This window comes from Bos indicus x Bos taurus, chromosome 17, assembly GCF_003369695.1.
Source record: "Bos indicus x Bos taurus breed Angus x Brahman F1 hybrid chromosome 17, Bos_hybrid_MaternalHap_v2.0, whole genome shotgun sequence".
In the NCBI taxonomy this organism is placed as follows: Eukaryota; Metazoa; Chordata; class Mammalia; order Artiodactyla; family Bovidae; genus Bos; species Bos indicus x Bos taurus.
The window spans coordinates 55918265-55937335 of record NC_040092.1 but is presented as its reverse complement, the minus strand read 5'-3'; the positions used below and the strand labels follow the sequence as shown (position 1 = coordinate 55937335).

Here is a 19071-nt window from a genome sequence, read left to right as displayed (position 1 = left end):
AGGGGTATTGCCAGCTCTAAATTAGTCAAAGTATGCTAAGTGCTTAGAATAGTATCTGACACACAGCAGATGTTCAATATGTATTTTATGATTATTAAGTAGAGCTTACAAAGTAAAAAATAAAATAAAATAAAAAGAAATGTTGAAGTTGTTTGGTTTCATTGAGGCCATCTGCTTTTTAACTTTGATGAAATCCATTTATGGAGTCACCAATCAGTTGCTTTGGACTTTCTGTCATGGATTCATTATAGAATGGCTTTTATAGTTCAGTAAGCAAGAGGGGCTAAAGTCAAAGCCATCAAGTAAAATAAAGGGTGTGACTCTTGGTTACTCAGTTTTTGTCCTTAGCCCACCACCCCAGCCATCACAAACAGATACACATGCACACACACAGGAATGCATACACATTCTAAATTGTGAGGGTGTGGAAGATCTGTGAAGGAAAGAATACGGTATTTATTTTTGTGTTCTTGGAATCTAGCATAATAACTTGTCCATAGCATATTTTAGGGCTCCCCTGGTGGCTCACACAGTAGAGCGTCTGCCTGCAATGCGGGAGACCTGGGTTAGATCCCTGGGTCGGGAAGATCCTCTGGAGAAGGAAATGGCACGTTTTAAGTAATCAGTTTATTTTTATGCATAAGCCCAGTTTTGGCAGGTCCTTCTTGAAGAACTAAAAACAATGTTAGCTCTAAACCATCACTTTGACCTGTGACTTCTGGAAATACATAAGGTGGCACAGTCTTTCAGGAAAGCAGTTTGCTTATTTTCATTGAGAACTTTAAAAATAATGTATATTATTTACCTTACAAATTTAACTTTTGAGACTCTATCATAAAGAAATAACTTTGCATTATGTACAGACCTGTTTGCCTTCATTTGGGCTTCTCAGGTGGCTCAGCAGTAAAGAATCCACCTGCAATGCAGGAGATGCAGATTCGATCCCTGGATCAGAAAGATCTCTTGGAGAAGGAAATGGCAACCCATTCCAGTATTCTTGCCTGGAAAATTCCATGGACAGAGGAGCCTGGCTGGCTGCAGTCCATGAGGTCACAAAGAGTCAGACGTGACTGAACACATACACACATAGCTGTAAGGACAGAAAGGGAAATGATTAAATAAACTTTGTGTGCATGAGTAGAACTTAAAATCTATGTCCTTTTGGGAGACAGTTCATTCAGTTTTAAAACTGGTTTATATCAATTGAGATAGCATCTACAAAATTCAGAGGCTTTTGTAAGTAAAATACACTATAAATAAGCTAATTTGCTCATGACTCATTTAATACAATGCCTCTATGTATAAATTTGTGAATGAATGTTATTCATATTCTTTACAAATATTTTTAAAACACAAATATAATATTATCTGTAAAAAAAAATACAAAATTGCCTACACAATAGAATCTCAGCTATCTAAAGAATGTGTAGGATTGAGGTTAGCTGGCTGGATGCCATATTGTTGAAAGGTGCTGCTTCTAAGTATGATATTATGGGGGATTTTGCACCCCAGGTGTTTGATATACATGTTTACCATGTGTATATGTGTGTGTGTTTCTTTTATAATACAAAGAAACTTAAAACAATATCAATTTCACATCAAAAACCCAAAAAGAAAACTCATCATCCCATACATTCAAAACCAATATTTAACTACAGTTTTTCTTACTTCCTTTTTATATCTTACTTTACTTTGGGTATAATATATTCCATTTTCTTTGTTCCCTTTAAAAAAAAAAAGCTTGTTTTTCTACTCTAGTATAAAAATAAGTCTCTCAAACCTTCCAAACTTAGGACATCAAAAGATAACTCAGTTACAGGTGATTTCATAAAAGTATTTCATGTGCTTATAACAGTTCTGCAGCTCATAGTTATCTGATTGAGCCTCTTTTCTTAAATGCTTTGATAAATTTTAAAATCTCTACATACTTTGAGAAGACGTTTTCTTTACTTTTGAAATGCGATTTATTTAATTGAAGTAGAACCTGCTTAATTCAGATCCTTTTGTATGTAGGTGGAATATGCTAGAATAAGCAGAGTAGCTAATGATTCATTTAAAATATGATAAAATACTTTGTGTTATATTTTTATGAATTTTTTATTTCTTGAATTTTTTCACATGTAGTGGCCACTGTGCTGTCTAGGCCAAGTAAGCCTACATTTGCCAGTGTCCCTTTGAAGCTATAGTAAGAATTTATTGACATTTTTCTTTGATTCGCTGTATCAAATTTTTTATGCTCTACTTAATTTTCTAAGACAAGTCAGATTTCCTTTACAGTGGCATTTTCTCACTAATGTGTGTTGTTTACTTCTCCCATCTTCTGGAAGAGTCATATTGCATTTTGTTTATTGTGAATCATACTGGGCTAAATTTAAAATAGTGCATACCACTGGTCTGATTATTTTAAAGACTTACTTCATTTGCTACCATATAAAATGAGGATATAGTGTTAGTGAGTTCTTTTTTCTAAGCATCCTTTAGGAGTGTATTTTATTTATCCCCACAGTGTGAGCAGATGGCTCACTAGCTCAAAATATATTTTCTGAAATGGTATAGAAAGAATAATGAAACCTCTGCTGCTGCTGCTGCTAAGTCGCTTCAGTCGTGTCTGACTCTGTGCGACCCCATAGACGGCAGCCCACCAGGCTCCCCCGTCCCTGGGATTCTCCAGGCAGAAACACTGGAGTGGGTTGCCATTTCCTTCTCCAATGCATGAAAGTGAAAAGTGGAAGTGAAGTCGCTCAGTTGTGTCCGACTCTTCTCGACCCCGTGGACTGCAGCCCACCAGGCTCCTCCGTCCATGGGATTTTCCAGGCAAGAGTACTGGAGTGGGGTGCCATCGCCTTCTCCGAATGAAACCTCTATGAAGTCGTAAAAGATGAATGTCTAGTCCAGCAGATCTCTGTGGGGTCTTATGTAAGTGCCCATCTACGCTGCAGCAGCGTGGGGGAGGTGATATGAAGCACTTCTGTTTTCCCTTTGGATTTCTTTTATCTTGATATAATTTACATTAGCACATAAGACAAATTTAAGCCCAAAAGCCACACACTCCTCCTGCTAATATTTTACTCTTCATGTCTGTATTCTTTTCTAGGTTCATCTATTACATATTTGACAGTTATCCATAGTAACAGTAGTAATTATGAACAGTGTTCTATCGTAATCCATAGAAGCTCCTAAGCTAAAATAAATTTTATATAATAGCGATTTATTGCCAGCTTTCTCTGTCATGAAGATAAATGTGTTTTCAATAAAACATAGAATTATTGGATTCTATAACTTAATTATAGAATTTTTCAAAATGATGTATGATATTGGTTTAGGCCGAGCTACCGCGGTGAGGAGTGAAGCTGTAGCCATGAAAGAGACAAGGAACATAAGCCTAAGGAGAAGCGAGTAACCCTCTTGACTCGCCCAGGTGGTAATTCAGAGATTACCGCCCACTTTGACCAAGAGCAGCTTCAGGAACATCGTCAGCCTATGCCTGAGCATGACTATTTTGAGTTTTTTTGTAATGATACTGGTCTGTATCCTCATGTGTATGCAAGAGCATACATCAACTTTAAAAACCAAGAGGACATTATTTTGTTCAGGGATTGTTTTGATGGTTATGTATTCCTTGACAATAAAGGTCAGGAATATCCTGGCATCGTAGAATTTGCACCTTTTAAAAAGCTGCAAAAAAGACTAAGAAAAAAGATACTAAAGTTGGGACTACCAATGATCCAGAATAAAGAAAATTTTTGGAGAGCTATGCTGCAGATAATGAGAAAATGACATCTACTCCATCTACTGGAGGAAATAGAAGCAAAAAATAGAGAGCTAATAGCCAAAAAGACAACTCCACTTTTGAGCTTCCTGAAAAACAAGCAGAAGATGAGAGAAGAAAAGGGAGAAGAAAGGAGACGGTGAGAAATGGAAAGAAAAAGGCAAAGAGAAGAAGAGAGGAGGAAGTGGAAAGAGAAATAAAAACAGAAAGATATAGAAAAGCCAAAGAAGATAGAGTTCCAGAAAGGGACAGATTAAAGGATGAACCAAAGATTAAGCTGCTCAAGAAGCCAGAAAAAGGAAATGAAAAAGAACTGGACAAAAGAGAAAAGCTCAAGAAATCGGACAAAGAATCTGAGTGATGAAAGAGCCAGTGGGCAGAGTTGTACATTGCGCAAGCGTTCTGAGGGTGAATTTAAAGATGGAAAGCCTGAGAGACCTGAAGATGAGGTGGCAGCGAATACAGGGAGAAGGAGCGGGATTACAAACGAGACCAAGAGCGCATCCTGCAGGAGAGAGAGTGGCTGAAGCGGCGGGAAGAAGAGCACCGCAGGCAGAAGGAGCGCGAAGAGAAAGGAAGGAGAAAGAAGCACTTCCGGATAAAGGAAAGAAGCCTGAAAGTACAGAGCCAGTAGGCAGCTCAGAAAAAGACTGAAAAGAGAGAAGTGGTTAAGGGAGCTCACATAAGAAACAAGGAGTGCCCGGCGATGCAGCTTTACCAGCCAGGAGCTCGAAGCCAAAATCGACTCTGTCCCCCTGATGACAGCACCAAGTCTGGAGAGTCAGCCATAGGAAAAAAGCAGGAAAGTGGTGTTAGCCATAGAAAAGAAGGAAGCGAGGAGAGATAGTCCAAATGGCCTTAGGTGTCCTGACTGTCTCGGCAGCCGAAGAGCACGAATTAAGCAATCCAGAAGTGCCTTCGGGGCAAAGGAAAAGAGAGAGAGGAAGGGGGTCGCTGGGCTGGTGGGGTACACTGCCGAGGGGTATGTTTTGCGTCAAAGCAGGAAGCCGATAGCAGGTTCAGATTGGAAGTACGATTTTCATTTTTTATACAGTTTCTACAAATTAAATTTAAAGTGTCAGACAAAGCTGAGGAGGAGAGGACATGCACTGTAGTTTCAGGCAAGAAATGTCACAAGAGGACTTATTTAGGTATGACACGAGAAGAATATACGAGAACTGGCTTTCAAATCAAAAGGTTTTGTTAATCCTGGATTGAATTTTCTTAAATTTCAGTGGAGCAGAGTCACTGTGAAGTCTCGTTCGGATCCAGTTATAGTCATTGTTGGTGATAACTGTTGACTTTGTGTAGTTTAGAAGCAAGAAGCATGTAATTGTAATACAAGTACAGTGAAGGATATAACACATTTTCACTTATCCAGAAATTTAAATAGTCATGTCATGTTGATAGCTTATGTCCTAAAGTTTTAGGACTAGTTTAGGAACCACTACCCACTCCAGTATTCTGGCCTAGAGAATTCCATGGATTGTGCAGTCCCTGGGGTCGTAAAGAGTCGGACACGACTGAGCGACTTTCACTTTCACTTTAGTTCTTTGTTTGCTTACGTGAAATTAGTGTAAAACAATTTTTTAAAAAACATCTACTTTTGCCTTTAGCAATTTTTATATTCGTACAGTCTAACCCTTAGTTGATGCTTGACGATCCAGTCTTTGTTTGACCTTAGGTCCCATGAGCTGAGTGCCTACCCTCTCCAGGAAGGAACCTGCACCAATATTTGTTCCTGTTAAATAGCAACTTAGCTTATTTTGCATTGATATCAATAAATATCAACATCACTCAAAAAATGTATGATATTATACATTTTGAGATAATGTATGATACAGTGGAAGCTTCAATAAGATTTTATGTCTAGATTATTTCTTTTGTCCTCTTACAGTCAGTTAACTCACTTAAGATGGAGCTACTTCTTCACATAGAAAGCATATATTCAGAATTTTGTTATATTAAATAAGTTTTGTTATAAATTTTAATTTTCATAAAATACTTTTCTTCTTTGAAACCTAAAAGAATTGGCAGAGAATACTAGAAACCAAAAATATGAACACTAAAGATGTTAAAGTTGTGTATTTCATTCTAAGATGTGAATACATAGATAAAAGATAAAGTTTTTTAACTTGTAAACTCTCCCAAAATAGCCAGATTCTTTAAATCTCAGATTTCCAGGTAGATTACCTCAACTTTACAAATTACTTTGCTGATACAAATAGATCTAAAATTTCACTGAAATTCTTAGTGAATAGTTGATGATACTCAATGGAAACTTTTACCTTAGGAAAAAATTACTGCAGAGAATATCAAACTGCAAGTAGGATGAATTCAAAAAAGAAATGCAGGAAATTGGGCCTTGGGATAAAACCATTAATCTTCTGATGAAAGCACATTTTGTTGTTTTAAATGTATGACTATATGGTTAACACAGATCAGCAGTAGAACTCTCCATTTGATGATTGATTGGTCAGCTTTTTTAACCTTGTATATTGAGACTTTGTGGAACTGAAGCAAAACCCAAGTCATTGAAGTTTGTGTCCAGAAGGGATCAAAGGATCATAGAATACAGGTGAGGAGGCTGAGGAATAAGTTATTTGGCTAAATGTATGGTGCTCTGGCTGGTTTGTTGGTGGCCAAGAAAGCTCTGGTGACAAAGAGGGTAACTCAGAAGGAATGGAACCTGTGGAGCAGACACTGTAGCCACAGGAAGATTCTGGGTTTAAAGTGGAGAGAGCAGAACGATCCACTAGATCCCGGGTAAGGGCAAAATGTTGTCTCCTGTTGCTCCCAGAGCTTTGTAAGGATTATGTACTAACCAGAATATGTTAGTAGCATATCTTGTGGGGAAAGGCAGACTAAAAATCAGAAAGTATATTATATTCTCAATTCTTAAAAGCCACCAAACTATTCACAGTATTGTCTGTGGATGGTTAGGTTGAGAGTTTTCCTCCTCCTCCTCTTCCCTCTACTTCTTTTTTCCCCTTTCTTCCTCTTTTGTATATTTCTCAAACATTTACAGTGAATATGTAGTAATTTTATAATAAGAAGCCTGTTATTAAAGTTTCCAGTAGGATCACATCTTCCATAGGTAGAAAAATAGATGTTCATTCATCTTAATAGGAATACATTCATTTGGGATATCAAGATCAGAATACCAATCGTGTGTACACAGTTTATTGATGAGATGTACCATTGATTTCGTGCACAGAGTTGTTTCATCTGGTGGTTAATGGAATCACTGCCATGGCTTCCTGTTGTTGCTTAAAGTGAATTATTTCAGTTGTATCAAAGGGTAGGTGATGTTGAGTTTAATTAGGAGGAATCACTTGGAATTATTTGGAGTTATTATGGCCTACACAGTGAAGTTGAGTCTTCATGCTCACTGCTTTCAGAGCAAAGGGATTTTTGGTCTTGTTGACAGGCAAGATGCCCAGAGTGGGGTGTTGAACTCTTGCCAGATTTGTTTGTGAAGCAGAAGAGGGCATATACCAGAACACTTGGGCTCTGTTGCGGGCGTGTCAATGCATGTGTTAGGGGTGAGTAGTTACCAGGACACAGGGAAGTCCCCTGGGAGGCAGTGGGGCAGGTCAACAGTAAAGGGTGCATGTGAAGAGTCAGGGTGGAGGGCTGTAGCTGCTCATTGATTGTCCAGCAGGGTGTTTGTGGGGGCTTCCCAGGTGGTGCTAGTGGTAAAGAATCCACCTACCAATGAAGGAGATGCAGGAGACACGAGTTTGATCCCTGGGTCAGGAAGATCCCATAGAGTAGGAAATGGCAACCCACTCTAGTACTCTTGCCTGGGAGATCCCATGGACAGAGAAACCTGTTGGGCTATAGTCCGTGCGATCACAAAAGAATCTGACACAACTGAGCATGTGCGCACGTTCTGTTTTAAAGAACCAGAGATGTATTCATCAGGCAGACTGTTTCTCTGGGCTCTTTTCCAGTGTCAAAGCTCATCCATAAAAAAGCAAACAAAGCATTGTGCTCCTAATTACCTTAATGTGAATTATTTACCTTATGGGATTAAAGAGAGAAATTGAATACTGACCAGTGTCTTTGATTTCTCTGCACGTGAGTGAACTGCTTACTCCTGGAATAAGGAGAACAAATTTGCCAAATGAATCACAACTTCATTCCAAAACCAAATAGAATGATTTTTCAGTATCTATTTTCAATCATCTGTCCCCTTGTTATTCTTAATTACCAACTATAATTACTTGCTTCTGTCACCATCGTCATGGCTGTATAGCTAGAAAGACCCAATTGGGGAATCTGAATGGTTGAGATACCTAATCCCATATTATTGTCAAATTAAATAACCCATTCTGGCTCTGAGAGCCTTCAACTGGACAGTGTATTCCCTTCATCTCTGCTTAATTTTGACACCTACATCAGTGGTTGTGATATGTTGGGTTTCTTTCCTGCATGGAAAAGAAATTTATTTAAACTATAAATTTCATGTTGGCAAACAAAATGATTTTTGCTGATGCTCTGATAAAGAGCCTAACAGCAACACCATCAAATGTATTGAAACTTAAGGAACACCCGCTCAGTTACTTTTTCTCTAGAGCCAGTAAGGATTTGAAATGAGCAAACACAAGTTGGTCAAAGAAATTTCACTGTCTTTTTGTAAGAATAATGTTTTTCAAAAAAGTAATTTTGCAAAGAATATTTCAGAATACTGGGCATGTTTATAAAAGCTAAGATAGCTTAGTCACATAAGGAAGCATAATATTTTTCAATGTCTTTATATTTGGGATAACCATACAAAAATGATAGTTGTTTCAATTATTCAACAAGTGGTTTCTAATGAGTTTTTTTTTTATAATCATTGGTAATACATATTAATTGCAGACAAATGGAATCAATTCAGATAAGTAAAATGAGGAAAAAGGAATCAATCTCTAACCTTCCTACTCAGAAGTAACCACTGTGAACCTTTTTGGTTATATCCTTCTGCTGCTGCTGCTGCTGCTAAGTTGCTTCAGTCGTGTCCAACTCTGTGTGACCCCATAGACGGCAGCCCACTAGGCTCCTCTGTCCCTGGGATTCTCCAGGCAAGAATACTGGAGTGGGTTGCCATTTCCTCCTCCAATGCATGAAAGTGAAAAGTGAAAGTGAAGACTTTATCTAAATTATTGTAAAGTTATATTTATGTATAATGCAAAAGTGAAAGTGAAAGTTGCTCTGTCATGTCTGATTCTTTAATTTTAATTGTGTAAAACATAATTGAGATAAAACTTATATAAATATAATCTTTAAAAGTATGAATTAGCATTTATTGAATGCCTATCTTTAACCCACTCCAGTATTCTTGGCTGGAGAATCGCATGAACAGAGCAGCCTGGCGGGCTGCAATCCGTGGGGTCGCAAAGAGTCAAGCATGCACGCACGCTTACTGTTGTGAATCGTGTATTTTTTTTTTTTAATACATTTATGCCTTTTATATAGGTAGATTTTCTTCTTAAATTCTGGGCCCTGGGGCCTGTGTTCTGCGATATTCAAAGGTATGCAAAGATATATGAAGACTAGGGAAAGGAAAGAAAGCCAAGAAGTCTTTTCTTTTTGTTCTGGCTGTGCTGGGTCTTCACTTTGTTAGGCAGGCTCCTCTAGTTGTGGCACACGGGCTTAGTTGCCCTCAGCATGTGGAATCTTAGTTCCCTGACCAGGGATCAAACCCGCAACCCCTGCATTAGAAGACTGCTTTTTAACCACCCGACCACCAGGGGAGCCTTCATAGGCCCTGGTCCTCTATCTTCTTCTGAGACCTGGGAGCTTTGATGGCAGGGGCGGGAGCTGAGGAGAAGGAGAGGTTTTTTTTCCCTTCCTCATTTCTTTGACTACTAAAGAAAGAGGTGAAGATTAGGTGCAGAGGAAGAGAGGAATGCAAAGATTATTTGTTTCTCCTTCTGCTGCATGTCTTTAAAATTTGCTTACAAAGGGCCTCCGGCAGAGGAGAAAGGAGCTGAGGAGCAGCCTAAGACTCTGACAAGTTTAAAAAGTGCTTGGGAGATCATCAGTACTGACTATTCAGCCGTTTCTCTCACCAGCCCACATCCTTCTAATTTTAAGGGCCTGAGCAGGTGTTTAGGTTTTATTTTGAAGTTTATGTTAACAGCAATGTAAAAATAGCCGTTTTCACAATATGTGTTTACATCCTGTTTCTAGAAAATGGAGTGTGTGAAGGAAGAATCACAGTTTCTTAATATTTGGTTTTGTAAAAAGATTCCCCTCTTTATCAAAAGCCTTATATGAATAATAGGATATTTTAAAATAGCAGTATACTACCTTGCCTTTCAGATATGATTCAAGAAAAAAAAATATGCAAAATTTAGGGCCAACGATTACATAGTATAAGAGAGGAACACCTTAATTATAATGAACTTCTCTGGCAAATTAGTGCTTAGACCACTTCCTGACCATTTAATAAATGCTGACCTAAGGTGCAACACCTTTTCTTTAAAATGTGCCACTATGCAGGGGGTAAGACATTTTTTTGAAGTATGAACTCTTGAGTCATTCTTTTTAAAGTGTACTTCCTGTATCTCTGGATTTTTTAAGCACTTTGGGAAAATCCTCAGACATTGTACCTTTAAATACAGCCTCTCTTGTGTCCAATGGTTCATTTTGAGGCTCTCATTAGATATACGTTAGACCGTCTTATTCTTTATCTTCCACATCTCATAACTTCTTTAGCGTATTTTCTGTCTCCAGGTTTCTGTGCTGCATTGTCAGTAATTTCTTCTGACCCATCGTTCTGTTTACTTATTCTGTCTTTGTCGGTGTGTGCGTCTTCAGCCACTCAGCCGTGTCCAACTCTTTGAGACCCTATGGACTGTAGCCCGCCAGGCAGAAATTCTGTCCATGGGATTCTCCAGGCAAGACTATTGGAGTGGGTTGCCATTTCCTCGTCCGGGGAATCTTCATGACCCAGCAAAGTACTTTTATTTCAGGAGTTCATCTTCTTTCCAACAGTTGCATTTTTCAGTCCCCTGATCATTTTTTATCTCCGATTGCTTGCTTATTTGGGGAAATCGCTTTTTTATTTTTTAACCATTCCTTACTTATTTTTTATTCCAACATATGAAGTGCTTGTTGTCTAACTCTGTTGTTTGTTATTTCTGCTTCTTATTCATGATGAAGTTCAGATTTGATTGATGTTAACTGTGAAAAACTAGAAAGTCTAAGTTGAGGCTCCTTTCCTCCAGAGACTTTCTGTGTTTGTCATCAGGACTTGCTGATGTAGGGCCACTTTAGACCCTGCCCAGCATCTCAGGCTTAATCAGGGGCCCTCTGGCTCTTCTCTGCCACCTTGGTACTGCCTCACATGCTAGTCTCCCACCATAGCCGTGACAATAAGCATTTGCTCTCAGGAAAACACCACTTTTCCAAGCCCTGGGTTTTTTTTTTTACTATTCAGCTCAGATGTCTCTCTTACATCATATGAGTTCAGAGAGGGAATACAACTTTTCTGTGCTGACTGTTTCAAATTTGAGAAGGCCCCTCGGAACATCTAAACCACCACTCTCCTGGAAATGGAATTATGTAGCATCATGTTGCCCTTGACATGTAATGTCCTTTGAAAGTAGTTTGAGATCAAACCAAGAACCCAGTGTCCTGAGTCAGAGCTGGTGGTGTTGCCTGAGACGGAGACAGACTGCCACCCTGCCTCTGAGCTGGCCAACACAGGGCACCGCTGAGTTGACCGTTCCCTGGGGGTTGCTGCATAACTGAAGAGACTGCTTTCTATTCGGTCCATGGGGTGGGTAGCCAAGGGAAGCAGAGCTGACCATGCTCTGATTCTGCGATTTGCACATCGCCACTCTTAGAGGCGTGATCTCAGTGTGCCCAGCACCCACCAATGGCATTGGGCACCTGGCAGTAAGTAGTGTTTTATTACCCTAGATGGTCAAGCGAAATTACAGAACTTCCAGAATTGGTTCTTTCCTCCTAATGAGATTAGCCAAAAAGACTAACCAATCTTCATCTCACCTTGCCTCATGGAAGCTTGAAAGTGAAAGTGAAGTCGCTCAGTCGTGTCCTACTCTTTGCTACCCCATGGACTGTAGCCCACCAGGCTCCTCTGTCCATGGGATTTTCCAGGCAAGAATACTGGAGTGGGTTGCCATTTCCTTCTCCAGGGGATCTTCCCAACCCAGGGATTGAACCCAGGTCTCCCGCATTGCAGGCAGACGCTTTAACCTCTAGATTTAGTCTTTTTTTCCCACGGCCTTCCATCTTTATTAAAATCTATCACTACTCCTTCCAAAGCACTTTTTTATTACTAACTGCTTAACTAAAAACTATGGGCAGAGTGGTTTCACTCTCATTGTGCTCTTCAATAATAATAACCTCGACATTTCTTTTTCGTGTGTATTTTAAAGTAATGATGTTTTATAAAATGTCGCTGGTTTTCTAACCTCTATTTTGTTCTTCATTATCACAGTTTCTCTAGTACTCTGTGTGATTTGTAGTTTCAATTTGATGTGTGTGCTCACCTCATCCTTTTATTATATTAGTGCCTAATACAGTCAGAGCTTGGCCTCACTCAGATTTCTCAGTAATGGATAATTCTTGTTTATTAGGTTTCAAGGCTTGAAGACTCACTATTATATCTCTCCTGAGCATTTTATTCAAAGAGAGAAGGTGGTTACTTACGTCTTTACTATCAGCACATTAACTTTGTTGGGGGAGTTAGGGAGGAAAAAAAGGCATGACTTGACATTCAGTTGTGCTCTGTAATGGCCCATATCTAATGTGTTCAGCCCCTTATGAGGTTGTGGAGCATTTTGAGGACTGAAGCGTGAGTTGGCATAAATCACACTGCAGGCTATGTGTCTTTGGTTATGCAGTCAGAGTTACCAGTTACAATCCGTCCATACTCATGGGGAAATTAAAATGTTCACACCACTTATGGTTGCCTGGGGATAAGGTTGGGAGAAAAGGATGGTTAGGAAGTTGGAGATGGTAGTGTATACACAGCTCTATTTTAAATGGATAACCAACAAGGACCTACTGAATAGCACATGGAACTCTGCTCAGTGTTACGTGGCAGCCTGGATGGGAAGGGAGTTTGGGGGAGAATGGATACATGTATGTATATGGCTAAGTCTCTTCACTATTCACCTGAAACCATTAACAACATTGTTAATCAGCTATATCCCAACACAAAATAAAAAGTTTAAAACTAATAATAAGAAAAAAAATGTTCATACCATTTGGCCCAAGCATCCCACTCCTTTGAATTTATCCTGAGGATTTGTCCAACAGCATTTTTAAAAAGCACAAAGCTATACAAAATGATGGGTATTATAGCATTTTCTTTAACAGAAAAGAATAGACAGTATTTAAATGCCTGATATTTTAGCAAATTAGAGGGCATTGACTTGAACTATTATGCAGACATTGAAGTCATAATGCTGACTGTAGAAATTCAAGGGACACTTAGTTATGTGGTAAATGCACAAAATAGACGATTGAATTAAATATTCACAATGATTATAACTTGACAGAGCAGTAGACTTACAGACAAAAATTAGACAGAAAAATGTAAAACAGAGAATTGTGTTAGCTTTGGGAAATAAAGGTAATTTTATTCATTTGAGATATTTCCCTTAAATGTCATCATGTGGTTTTTACAGCAAACGTGCGATTTTTTTACAGCAAACGTGAAGAAAAAAAAGAAAGTGTAGATAAATATAGGACATCTCATTTGTCTCACAGACCAGGTGCTTGCAGAGTTTTCCTACTGCCTGGGGAGAGAGGGCTTGCAGTGTGAAGTTTCAGGGACCACATTTTCCACACTGCTCCCTTTGGAGGGAGAGACGTTTTGAAGAGGCGGCTTTAGCAGAGGAAAGGAGGCTGGGTCATTTATCTCATTCTCTTTTTCATTTTTATCACTGTTGACAGATACTCTCTTCTCATGCCCGCCCTCATGGCCAAATGCCAGAGGCCCTTCTTCCCTTTCCAGAGCTTCTCTAGTCGGGACAGCCTTTCTCATACACACTCGGATGACACCCATGAAATCTTCCTTCACTTTCTCATTACTTTTCTTTCCCATTGTATCCACCAGTTTCAGCATCATCTCTGGTCCCGGTTTGAAACCTGCCTAAACATTCATTTTCCTAAGGACCCTATATGGACTCATCTGTATGGACTTTGGGCATCCCAGGTGGCGCTAGTGGTAAAGAACCGGCCTGCCAATGCAGGAAACGTTAAGAGACATGGATTTGATCCCTGGATCAGGAAGATCCCCTGGAAGAAGGCATGGCAATCCACTCTAGTATTCTTACCTGGGGAATTCCATGGACAGAGGAGCCTGGTGGGCTACAGTCCATAGAGTCACAAAGAGTCAGACATGACTGAGCAACTCACTTTTCCTCATATCCATTTCATGAATATTGGTGCCTGTCCTCAAGTTGACTTAATGCTCACTTACTCTGATTTTCCTTGCCTATTTGCACAAGCCTCAGAAGAGGGATCTCCACCAAGTGTGTATCAGAAAATGTGCTCAGTTGATCCAGAAACGTTGTCACTTCTAGGTGGGCAGATGCCAAGTGTTTATTTCCAATGGCAAACTGATCATGCGAATAGTGACTTTTTTGAGGACTTACGATAGAACATGCACTAGTGGAAACACTTTCTACTTAGGATATAATTTGTTCTTAACTGCAGTCTTATTTGTGGAGTTATCCAGGTTTCACAGGTAAGGAAACTGAGGCACAGAACTGCTAAGCAAGTACATAGTGACCTAGAGTATTGCAGACTCCAAAAATCACCCATCAGATGGCAAAGATTGCCACAGCTGGAGTTGAAGGCGACTGTGGGAAGGTTTGACTTCATTTCAGTATTTCAAACCTTGGGAGCTTTCACATAAACATCTGAATTTTGGCTTTTCTTTGAAAAATAGAAGGGTTTGACAACAATTTGCTGGAGTTGAGTAGAATCTGTTCCTTTAGAGGGGAAATAGGCTCCCTCCCACCATGCCACAGTTGGGCTCATGTCACTTAGAATTTTATCATACTATACAATCTTGCTTTATTTAGGGATTTCTGTTTAATCTTTGTAACTTTGAGTATTATGGGGAATCATTCATGTGAAGTCCCAAGTGGCTCAAGAATTTGAAGTTAATCAGTCCCTAGGAAATGGACTCAGTGAACATAATCACTGAAGAATAAAGCTGTCATAGAGCAATGAATAGAAATGGAAAGTATTTGACTAAGGAAGACTTTAGCTTTGTGTGAAATCTTCAATAAAATTCTGTTGGTTTCCTTGTGATACCAGAGCTTGATATTCCCTATGCTTAATTAAAAAAAATCGGCACTGCCAAAATAATGATTTTAAAACACAGTTATGATGGTATCACGTCTCTGACTAAACAGCCTTTGCTGCAGCCTCACTGCCTTGTGGAAAAGGTCAAGGCTTTGCATGGCTCACAAGGCTCTTGTGATCTGGCCTGTGCATTCTTCTCAAGCCTCATCTTCCATTAAAATGCTTGAAACTAGGAGCATTGGAAATATAATCAAATGAAGTGTTACATGAGTGAAATAGTTGGGGAAAGTTTAAATTTAGGTAGACAGGCTGGGTAAGACTTCACTAAGGAAGAGACTTTAAGTAATATGAAGGAGACACCCAGGTGAGTATCTTGGGACGAGCATTCCAGGTAGAGGAAAGATGTGCAAAGTCTCTGAGTGCATGTCTGCTTGGCAGAGGGGAGCCCAGTGTGGCTGGTATAGCAGTGACCGAGGCGATCGAGAGATAACAAGGAACCAGGACAAAATGAACCTTTAGGTCTAATGACATCTACATGACTTGGAAGCCCTGGGCTGGTTTTCAGTAAGGGAATGACATGATCTCACTCACACGTTTAAACAGAAGCATCCTGGATCTGGTACTGTTATAAATTGAAAAGAACAAGGCAAGAAGCAGGGAAATCTGTTAAGAGGCCTTTGCAACAATGCATGGTAAGATATCATGTCAACTCAGACCAGCATAGTGGAAATGGAGGTGATGAGAACAGATAAGATTCTGGGTATCGTTTGAAAGATAAATCAGCACATTTTGTTAACAGGCCAGAGGTGGGGTATGACGGAAAAAGTAGCATCAAAGATGAGATGAAGTTTTTCAGACTAATCAGAAAAGTTAATATTAACTGAGCTAGGGAGGATTTAAGAGGAACATGGTTGGGGGATGGTAATGCAAGGAGTTCCATTTGAAACAAGTCTGTGATGCCTGTTTAACATCCAGGGGACATGACAAGCAAGCAACTGGATAGATGAGTCTGAAGTTCAGACTGAAGGTAGAAATCAGTCATCAGCATACAGCGTTATTTAAAGCTATGGTTCTTGCTGAGAACACGAAGGTCTGAGGCCAGGAGTGTTCCAACCAGTCTTAGAGGTCAGGGAGATGAAGGGTGACTGAGAAGGAGCAGAGAGAAAAATAAAACACAATTAAACACTCTTGATGTCCTGGAGCTTAGGAGGGTTCAAAAAAGAAAAAGTGGTCAATCGCTAATGAGAACTCAAAAATGAGAAGTAAGAATTGATTATTGGAGTTAGCAAGTGGAGGTCACAGGCAACCTTGAGATCAGGCAAGGTCCCTGCTCTTGGAACTTACATAATAGGAGAAATACAGACAATACAAAGTTTGACAGATAAATACATAATATATATTGACAGGTAATGAGGAGTGCTATAGGAAAAAAAAAGAAGATATCATGAGATATAATGACTGGGATGCTCCTGTATATAGGGCTGTCAGGGAATACGTCTCCAAGAGGTGTTATTTGAGCCAAGACCTGAAGGGAGTGAGGGCACAAAGGTTGGTGTGAGGACCCTGCATAGCCTTATGGATTCTACACCCAGCGTCCTTCTGATTGGCCAGATGTTTGGACTAATTGGTTATTTCCCAGAAGTATGCCAGCTGTTGAATATATTTCATATTACCCCTGGCTGAGCCTTGTGACTATATGGGGAAAATGGCATTCCAGATAGGAAGAACAGCACAGTGAAAGCCCAGAAACAGGCATGTTCAAGTGTACCAGAAGCCAGTCCTAATCGAGTGGCTGGAGCAGGGGGAGGCATGACGTGGAGCTCTGCTGCTTTCAGAAGATCTCTCCCAAACATTCGCTCTATTATCTAACAATGCTTGCTTGTGCTCATGCTATTGCTCAGTCGTGTCCAGCCCTTCACAGCCCCATGGACTGGTCTGTCCATGGTGTTTTTCCAGGCAAGAATACTGGAGTGGGTTGCCCTTTCCTTCGGGGGATCTTCTCAACCCAGGGATTGAACCCACATCTCTTGCATCTCCTAACGATGCTTAGTTACCTTAAAAGGCTGTCATTCACTGAGTGTATGTGTGTGTGAATGTACAGTGCATATGTGTATATGTGTGTGTGTGTGTACATTTGTAATTATTACACATGTAAGTTTGCTCATTGCCAGTGAGAAGAAACGACTTTCTGCACATACATCAAATATACCACTATCAAATATTATACTCATCAATTTTAGTCATGTATTTCTAGAGAGAAAGGAAAACTTTAAGAGCTGAGTGTTGTCTTGAATATTTTCTCACTGACATGGATTTTTTATATAGTGAAATATCAATGGTCTGTCATAGTTATAAACTTACCAAACTCCTTCCTGAGACTTCTAGGCCTATAAACTCACAATTTATTTGGTGGTTTGTTATAATCTAGAGTATGGTTGATTGGAACGTGCTTTTCTCTGGGTTTTAAGAACTTTTTCTCTTGAATCTACCTGTATAATAAAAAATAGGAAAAATCAAATTGTATCTAGAAAAATATTTATCCATAATTAAATATTCTAACTGCTACAGTTTCATTTCTGTGTGCTACTTTCTGATTTTTATTTCAAATTTGTATATAATTATGATATATTAAAATATATGTGTGTACATATATATCTTTTGACTTTTAATATTTTTATAAATACTTCTCCATATTTCTTTATATACACTTATGTGTGTATATATATCTTTTTAATGGCAGCATAATATTCAGTATTTATAAATTTAAAATAATTTTTGTAACTTTCTCACACTTTGTACAAAAATAAACTCAAAATGGTTTAAAGACTTCAAGGTAAGACCTAAAACCATGAAATGCCCAGAAGAAAACATAGACAGTACGCTGACATCAGTCTTGGCAATATTTAATCAGATCTGTCTCCTTAGGCAGGGTAAACAAAACCAAAAATGAGCAAAAGGGACTAGATCAAACTAAAAAGCTTTTGCACAGCAAAGGAAACTATCAACAAAATGAAAAGTTTGCCTACTGAATGGGAGAAAATACTTGCAAATGATATGTCTGATGAGGGTTTAATGACATAAAAAAACAACTCAAAAAATGAACAGAAGTCCTCAGTAGACATTTCTCCAAAGGATACATACAGATGATCAACAGGCACATAAAAAGCTGCTCAACATCACTAATTATGAGGAAGATGCCCATCAGAACCAAAATGAAATATCACCTCTCATCTATCAGAATGGCTGTTAACAAAAAGACAAAAAAAAAAAAAAAAACCGAACTGTTGGCGAGGTTGTGAAGAAAAGGGAACCTTCATGCACGGTTGATGGAAATATAAATTGGTGTAACCATTATGAAAAAATGCTATGGAAGTTCCTCACAAAATTGAAACTAGAACTACCATAGGATCCAGCAGTTCTACTCAGTTCGGTTGAGTTCAGTCACTCAGTCATGTCCAACTCTTTGGGACCCCATGGACTGCAGCACGCCAGGAAATCCTACTATTGGGTATTTATCTGAATAAAAGGAAAACACTAATTCAAAATGATAATCCCCTTTATCTTCATTGCAGCATTATTTATGATAGCCAAGATATGGAAACAACCTTAGTGGCCATCAGTAGATGATAGGATAAATAAGATGCTTGTGTGTGTGTGTATTTATATATATATATATATATATATATATAATAGATATGTATAATACATATGTATAAATATGTTTTTGCATGTGTGGCTTCCCTGGTGGTTCAGACAGTTAAGAATCTGCCGGCAATGCGGGAGACCTGGGTTTGATCCTAGGTTGCAATGTGGGAGACATGGGTTGGGAAGATGCCCTGGAGGAAGGCATGGCCACCCACTCCACTCTTCTTGCCTAGAGAATCCCCATGGACAGAGGAGCCTGGCTACACAGCCCATGGGGTCACAAAGAGGTGGACATGACTGAGCAACTAAGCATGCACGCACTTGTACACACACACACATATACACACAATGGAATATTACTCAGCCATAAAAAA

The 19071-nt window shown here is 39.2% G+C and overlaps 1 protein-coding gene and 1 pseudogene across 1 annotated transcript in view; both read left to right on the top strand.

The window, feature by feature from the left end:
• Window positions 1–19071, top strand: part of RNF150 (ring finger protein 150) — a 279128-nt gene that overhangs the window by 73724 nt on the left and 186333 nt on the right. The window lies entirely within an intron of this gene.
• On the top strand, window positions 3302–5108 carry LOC113875146 (annotated as a pseudogene).